Source organism: Phaseolus vulgaris, chromosome 11 (genome assembly GCF_051622355.1).
Source record: "Phaseolus vulgaris cultivar YP4 chromosome 11, ASM5162235v1, whole genome shotgun sequence".
Lineage (NCBI taxonomy): Eukaryota > Viridiplantae > Streptophyta > Magnoliopsida > Fabales > Fabaceae > Phaseolus > Phaseolus vulgaris.
Genome location: NC_143508.1, coordinates 27,946,907 through 27,955,448, shown reverse-complemented (window position 1 = coordinate 27,955,448; position 8,542 = coordinate 27,946,907). Strand labels below are relative to the sequence as shown.

General features: G+C 39.8%; 1 pseudogene; it reads right to left on the bottom strand.

The window, feature by feature from the left end:
• Nucleotides 1-568: 568 nt before the first annotated feature.
• Nucleotides 569-4,131, bottom strand: LOC150023144 (uncharacterized; annotated as a pseudogene).
• Between the last annotated feature and the right edge of the window lie 4,411 nt (nucleotides 4,132-8,542).

Here is an 8,542-nt window from a genome sequence, read left to right as displayed (position 1 = left end):
AGAGGTTGGTTCCACTCTTGAGGGGTTAAGACTTGCAAAATTTTTATTTTGAAAAACCTGATATTTCCTTCATCATCCTTATGGTGAGATACTTCTATGGATTCTGTATCCACCAATATAAATTCATAAAAAGTTCTTGTTTTGCACATGTCTATTGAATGGAAGTCTCGAGGAAATAGGTTTTCAACTATCTGTCTGGGGTTTGGAGTTATCCATGCTTTCTTTAATATTAATATTGGAACACTTTCGGGTTTTTCTAGATATTCATATGAAGGTATTGATTTTGGGGAATCTGTTGTGATAGGAGTTCTGTTGGTAAAGTCCTTTGGGCTTACTAGTACATTTTGGTAATATAGTGGGGTAAATCTATTTGAAGGTATTAAGGGGTTCGATGTTTGAGGAGTTGTTTTTATAATTTCTACTAAGGTAGAAGTTGGTTCCGTGGGTGTTGTTGGTCTAAAAGATAATGAGGTGGGTGGTCATAATGATATTGATGAAAAGACTTTATTTGATTCTAGTGGGGAACCATATTAAGCTTTATTTATTGAACTAGATGTTTTTTTTTATCTCAGTAGGGACCATAATCATCTTTTCCTCTTGGCTTGACACTCATATTGAAGCCTGTAAAAATTCTCTTGTTAAAAACTCTGACAAGGAATTATATTTTTCTTTAATATGTTCTATTCCAAAATCAAAACAGGATAACAAGGCATGTCATCTTGCAAAATTATGTTTAGAAACCAGATTTTGAACGTCCTTAGTTAAAACACTTGGAGCTGCTTTACAATCAGCACAAATTAATTTTTTTTATTAAATAGATCGTCTTGAAATTTTTTCAAACACAAAACTATTGAAAGTATTTCTTTTTTAATAGTATAATATTTTTGTTGAGAAGAATGTTAGATTCCTGAATGATATCTGACTACATGCTCTTTTGACTTTTCTTAAAGTTTTTGTTTTAAAAGTTCCCCCATATCCTAAATCGGAGGCATCTGTTTCTATAATAAGAAAGACTTTGGGGTCAAGTATTCCTAACAGGGTAACATTTTAACTATTTCTTTTATTTGTTTTATGTCTTTCGTCATATCATCATTCTAGATTGGGGTTTTTTTTCTTAATCTTGGATATAATGACACAAATTATTTTAATATTGAGAATAAAATCTGCTATATAATTTACACATTCGAAAAATCTTTGCCATTGTTGTTTTTCTTTTATTTCTTCTGGAAATTTATTTGTAAATTCTAATGTCCTTTGTATAGGTGTGATAGTGCCCTGATATATTTCATATCCTAAAAATCTAATCTTTGTCTAAAATATTTGTATCTTCTTCTCTGAAATAACTAATCCATTTTCATTAATTAATTTTATAAATTCTTCCAAATGTTCTTTATTTTCATTAATACTTTTTGAGAATATTAAAACATTGTCTAAATATACTATGGAAAATCTCATATAAGGATAAAATATATTATTCATAATATTTTGAAATTCACTAGAAGCATTTTTTTAGTCCCTAGCGCATTACATTCCATTCGTAATTTCCAAAAGGTACTACAAAAGCAATTTTGTATTTATCTTTTTCTTCTATAGAGATTTGATAGTATCCTAATTTTAAGATTTGATAGTATCCTAATTTTAAATCAAATTTTGAGAATATTGTAGCATCATGTAGTCGTTTTATTAGATCACTTTTATTAGATAATGGATACATAATCCATTTTAATACCTTATTTAATGGTTTGTAATTAATTACTAACATTGGTGCTCCTCTCTCTATTTCTAATGCTTTCATCACATAAAACCCTGCAAAACTCCAAGGTGATTTTGAGACCCTTATTAATCCTTTGTCTAGATATTCTTGAATTTCTTTTTTCCAATATTCCAGATATTCTTGATTCATCTGTATTGGTCTACCTTTTTGTAGGTATTTGTTTCTCATCAAAGTTATCTATATATGGTAATGAGATGGTATATTTTTTTCTTGTACCAAAAGGCTGTGGGATTAGTTTCACATATTTCCTTTTTTATTTTATCTTCGTAATCTTTAATAAGGTTTTTAAGATTACGTGTTTTTAGTTGCTCTTCTATTCTTCTAAATCTGATTTATTTTTTATTTAATAAATTTATATGTTTTTTCTTACTTTCTATAAGAGATATTGAGGATTCTCTTAATAAATTTAATTCTCTAGTCTTAAGAGGTTTTATAAATTCAAAGCATATTTCTTTCCCTAAGATCTGAGTTATTAATCAATTACTTGAAAATGATATAGTAATGTTAGAAAGGGAGTTCCTAAAATCATTGTGGTATTCATATTTTTTATTAATACAGAAGAAGTATTATAACATTTTGTATTCTTACATATTTTAACATTAGATAATTTATATTGAATATTCATTTTTGTCCCATTAGCACTATGTACTTTTTTTTTACAATTTTTCATAATATTGAGTAGGTATTATTCCTTCCTTAATACAGTTAATATATGCCCCTGAGTATATTAAGGCTATCATTTAAATATTTGTTCTTTGATTATTAAGGTTACTTCAGTATGCCATTTATGAGTGGTAATTAGACTTAACATACTAGTAGAAGTTTATGCTTTATTCTCTTCCATAAATTGTGATTAGTATCAGTATCTTGTTTATTTTGATATCTTATTATTTTTATTTTCCTTCTAATTCTAATAATCTATATTCTAATGAAATGTCATTTTCTTTTAATAATTGTATTTATCGTTTACGGTTTTTAATTTCTTCTTGTAGGTCTTTTATAGTTATTTGGTGACTGTGTGAATCTATTATAGATATCATCATATTTATGGGTTCTACTTTTGTTGGGATTCTTCACTTCGTTTTACTAAATTATTTAATTGTGATAAAAATTCATTTTTAAAGAGATTCTTCTAATTTATCTATTATTGATATTAAAACAGTTGTTTGATCTTTAGTTAACATATTCATACTCTTACAATTTGTGCATGTAAATACATCAGGTCCTAAGCAATAATCTTATTCACTTTTCTCTTTTGAATCTTCACTAGAACTCTCATATTCTATTTGTTCTAATTCTAATTCACTATTATATTCTATAGAGTTGTCGGATTCATCTCTGTTTGAATTTATCAATATATTAAGTAAACTATGTTTTAATTTTTCATCTTTAATTTGATTTATCTTTTTTACCACTTTACAACTATTTGCATAATGTCCCGTCCTTCCGCACTTCCAACACATATTTTCTTTTTTCTTATGTTTTTTTATATTTAGGTTTCTTTGTTAGCTTATCCTCTTGAAATTTGGTAGCCTGTTTATGTTGGTTATAAGGCTTTCTATAAATTTTTCTTCCTATTTTATTTTTTTTTCTTAATTATTCTCTTTTTTTCTAACACTAGGCACTCTATTTGGTTCCATCCCATATTGTTGGCAAGAAAGTGTCCATTTCTCTTTTATTTATCATACTTTCTTTTCTAAATTTATTTTGTAATTTAAAATCTACACACATTTGAATTCCTCTCTCTATTACTATATTGTGTATTTGTCCATAAGTTAATGAATCATAAGCTATTGGTTTACTATAATATCTTTCTAGATTCATTTTAACTTTTTCCAAAAAGAGTTTTGGTAATCCAGCTAGAAATTTTTCTTTCTAGAATCTCACAAATCCATCTTCTCTTAAGGTTATTTTAGATAAAAAAAAAAGTTATCTTTGTACCTTCTATAATCAGACATTGTTGGACAGTAAAGGTTTTCTAATTAACTAGCTGATCTTTCTTTAAATATATTTGGTTCTCCTACAATATTTTGAATTATTGAATAAATTAAAGTGGACACCGCATCTTCTTGATTAGTTTTTGTTTTTACACTATTGATTATAGCTATCTTATCATGTTCTGTACATAGTTTATCCCACCATCCTTTCAATTGGCCAGTAAATCCTTGTACTATTGCTATAGCAGGAGATTTATCGCTACAACCTTATGTTTTATGTGCAGTAGTTGTCATAGTCATTTGACATGTTAAATCTAATATAGCTTGTTCACTTAATCCGTCTGAATTCCATTCTGTGATTTCGTTTCCTGAAAAAGAGTTTTGTACTAATTCTCCCCTTTTTTTTCTCAAACTGTACATCAGCAACAGGGTGTAGGATAGAAATATCTAAGTTTTGGATAATTTCTTATTTTGTTAAGTTCTAATGTGTTTATGGAAGTTTTATTTAGATCTTCCAACTTCTAAGTTCCTCAATCTTTAAATCAATATCAGTTTTTAATCTTAATGAATCCAATTCTTTTTGTGGGACATTAAATAATTTATATATCGGTTTTTCAGGTAACTTTGAAGTACTTGGAATATTTGATGGTGTTGCTTTATTTTCTATTCTAGTTAACTGTTTGGTCATTACTTCTAGGACAATAATTGAATAATTTATTTGAGTGTGTAATTTTTTAATATCTTTTTGTACCGCCCTGGTGGTTGGAAGCGATGACGTGGCACCAAGCTACGGTATAGGCGTGTTGACGAGACGCCAGGTTGGCAGAAGGAAAGGAAGTCGGGGGGTTCGTGAAATCGCCAGTTATTAAGTTGGCGTGCTCTGATCTCCAGCACACCAGAACCGGCGGTCACCGGGTTAAAGATGAAGTCGCCAGATGTAAACTCAGGCGACCAAGTGATTAGAGATCGCCGGAGCAAGCACATCGCCGAAGATGAAGGTGGTGCAGATTATGAAGGCGGCCGGCGAGACCACAGGGAAGGTGTGTACGAAGGCACCCTAGCTCGCCAATCCAGTAGAGATCGCACTCCGAGACAACTATGCACTGAGTAGTATCATGCATAAGTAACTTAGGCAAAGGAGAGTCAGAAGTAGCGCCCAAGTCAAGGAGGCTCCAGATGATGGCACGTGTACAGCTGGATGCGAGGCACGTGTCCAGATGTGTAACGGCCAGGAGAGAGAAAGTGCCTAGGTATATAAGGGTTTCCCAACGAACTTTTGAGGTACGCACGTTCAGATTGTCTTCTTTACGCTTGCGAGTTCTTGAGTATACTGAGAGAGAACTGGTTCACGGTTCCTTGAGAGTTCTTGAGTGTTACTCTTAGTATTTGGTGGTTCGGTCACTGACTTGGGCGTTGGAGTGCGATCGGCCGCAGCGGTGCCGCTCTGTTCTTTTGCAGGTTCTTGAGGTGGATCGCGGTGAAGGACGGAGGTTGACGCGGCGCACACGTCGATCCAAGTTTGATGAGGCAAAACTCCATCGTTCTGGTCAACAGGCAGGATCATCAGGCGCCCACCGTGGGGCCTTGTAAAACCTGTTCCCATCCACAGCGTGAGTTCTTGGAGGTTTTTGCAGTTTTCTGTGTGGTTGTGTGCTGGTGCAACCACTGTTCGCTGTTCATCTAGGTTTTGTTCGGTGATTTCGCGTTTTCCACCGTTCGTTTGGGTTTTTGTTCGGTGAAGTGAAGTTTTCTGCTGGTTGCGCGAGTTTTGTTCGGTGAGATCTGAGTTCTTTGGCTCGTTTGGTTTTTCGTGGGAGAAGCGGTGGTTTCTGGTGGAGTTGCAGGTTTCTGTGGAGGTTCGCTGTGTTCTTGAGTTTTCTTTCGGAGTTTCGCGAAGTTTTCACCGATTAATCGCCGAATCGATCGTCGCTGAAGGAAGTGTTGTTCATTGCACTCTGTGATTTGCCAAGTTTTCATGAGAAAAATGAGAAGCAACCGTTCAAGTCCAGTTGCGCCCGTTGCTGCTGAAGGCGCCAGCGCCATGACTATGGCGCAGATGGTGGAAATCATGCGTTCGTTGCAGGCGAATGTGGAAGCCTCGCGTATAGAGCAGGCGAGAATGCATGAGGACCTGGTCGCCTCTCGGGCTAGGAATGATAAGCTCAACAAAGTGACTGAAGAGCTGCGTCAAGCTCTTCAGGAGCAGCGAGGACGCCTAGTTGCTGAAGAGGTCGCGCCGTCGACGCCGCCTCGTGTTTTTCCTATGCCTTTCGCTCAGGCGATTACTGACACGCCTATTCCTACGAGTGTGGTACCTGTTAAGGCTGTTTTCACCGGCGTGGAGGATCCTGAAGCTCATCTCACCACGTTCCATACGCAGATGATGCTGTCAGGAGGGTCCGACGCCGTGTACTGCAAGATGTTTGTGAGCACACTCCAGGGAACAGCGCTGGAATGGTTTGTGAGCCTGCCTACAGGTCACATAACCAACTTCCAACAGTTTTCAAAGATTTTCGTCGAGCAGTACATCGTGAATAAGGCACCGCCCAGGGTGTCTTATGATTTGTTTGACATAAGGCAGTATCAGGGAGAGTCCCTCAGGGACTACCTGAATCGTTTTGGGGCGCAGATGGTCCGATCGCCGGCCAAAGATGAAGAAATGCTGGTCTATGCATTTAAGAAGGGCGTCCTGCCGGGACCATTCTGCGAGGCATTGATCAGGGCTCACCCTGCCACGTTTGCTAAGGTTAGGTGACTTGCGGTGGCCCACATCGCCGATGAGAGTGAAGTCGCCGAGAAAAGAGGAAGCGTGGCTCCCGCTAGGCCACGTGCCCAGACCAGGATCCAGCCACAGAGGGTGCTGGAGACAGCGGCGGCCAGGAGGGATCAGAGGACTCGCCATCCTTATGATCCAAGGAAGAACAAGGGCAGGGGCCAAGGACGCCCGCAACCAGCACGCCGGGAGTACAATCGTCCGCCAAAGCACAAGTTTGTCATGGGATTGGTGGACCTGATCGCCATTCCTAATATATCAGCTAGGTTGAAAGCGCCCGAGAAGGTGGGCGACAAGGTGCTGGGACCAAAGCCAGACGCCTGGTGTGAGTTTCACCAGGGCTTTGGCCACACCGTGGATTCGTGCTTGGCTTTAGGATACCAGCTCGACGATCTGGTCAAGAGCGGGTTCCTAAATGACTACTTGCTGGACAGAAGGACGGGGGGCGCGTCGAGCTCCCAACCAGCAGGTGGAGAAGCCCAGCAGCACGAGATGCCTACACACGGGGAAATCCACACCATTGCAGGGGGTTTCTCGAGTGGTGGATGCACCGCATCACAGAGGAAGAGGTATGCGAGGTCTGTGATGACGGTGGATATGTTTGAAGACCACTCGCCAGATGTGGACATTACGTTCACCAAGCAAGATCTTCGGGACGTTGTGCCTCATGACAACGATCCCATAGTCATCTCGTTGATCACAGCAGGAAGAAAGGTCCACAGGGTTCTGGTGGACCAAGGAAGCTCGGCGGACGTGATGTTCTGGCCGACTTTCACGCAGCTGGAGCTACCCCTTGACCAGCTGAGGCCCTATGGAGGGTGTTTGTATAGTTTCGCTGGTGACCAGGTGGAGGTCAGGGGGTACATTGAGTTGAGGACTACGTTTACAGATGAGGCGGGTTCGAGAACAGAGAAAATCAAATACCTTGTCGTAAATGCTCCCTCAGCATACAACATTCTGTTGGGAAGGCCCACGCTCAACAGGATAGGCGCTATACCGTCGACCCGGCACATGAAGGTGAAGTTGCCGTCTATGGAGGGGGTGGTGATCACCATCAAATCCGACCAGAAAGAAGCAAAGAAGTGCTATGAGAATAGCCTGAAAAACAAGAGGTCTGTGAGTTACGTGGCAACCACCCCGCCTCCTGGTGTGAAGTCCAGATCGACGGTAATAGAAGAGACCGCCGGAAGAGACGTGGTGATGGTGGATGCTGAGCTAGGGGAGGGGAACGCCGGTCTGGAGGAAGAAGAGGCAAGGAATCGCCCTGAGGAAGCGAGGGAACTGGGAATCGCCAGGGCGGTGATCGCTAGAGAAACCAGGCCAAAACCCGTCGAGCAGTGGCTCGAGAGAGAGATCGGAGGAAAGATCTTCAAGCTGGGAAGATCCCTGGAGGTTGAGCTCCAGGACCAGATCGCCAAGGTGATAGAACGGCATCTGGATGCGTTTGCATGGTCCGCTTCGGACATGCCCGGGATCGATCCCGATTTCTTGTGCCATCATTTGGCGATGGACAACCAGGTGAGACCAGTACGACAGAGGAGAAGGAAGTTCAATGAGGAGAGGAGGCAGGCGATCAGGGACGAAACCCAAAAGCTCCTTGCTGCAGGCCATATCAGGGAGGTGCAGTACCCTGATTGGCTGGCCAATGTCGTACTGGTGAAGAAGAGTAATGGGAAATGGCGCATGTGCGTCGATTTCACCGATCTGAATAAGGCTTGCCCGAAGGACTCATATCCTTTACCAAGCATAGATGCCCTGGTAGATAGTGCTGCAGGGTGCAAGTTGTTGAGTTTCTTGGATGCCTTCTCGGGGTATAACCAGATCAAGATGCATCCCATGGATGAAGAGAAGACTGCCTTCATGACCAAGAGATCGTGCTACTGCTACAAGGTGATGTCGTTTGGGCTGAAGAACGCGGGGGCCACGTACCAGAGGTTGATGGATCGAGTACTTGCACCAATGCTGGGAAGGAATGTGCAAGCGTATGTGGATGACATGGTCGTGACCTCGCCAGAGAAAAGCAAGCACGTTGCGGACTTGGAGGAGTTGTTCACGACG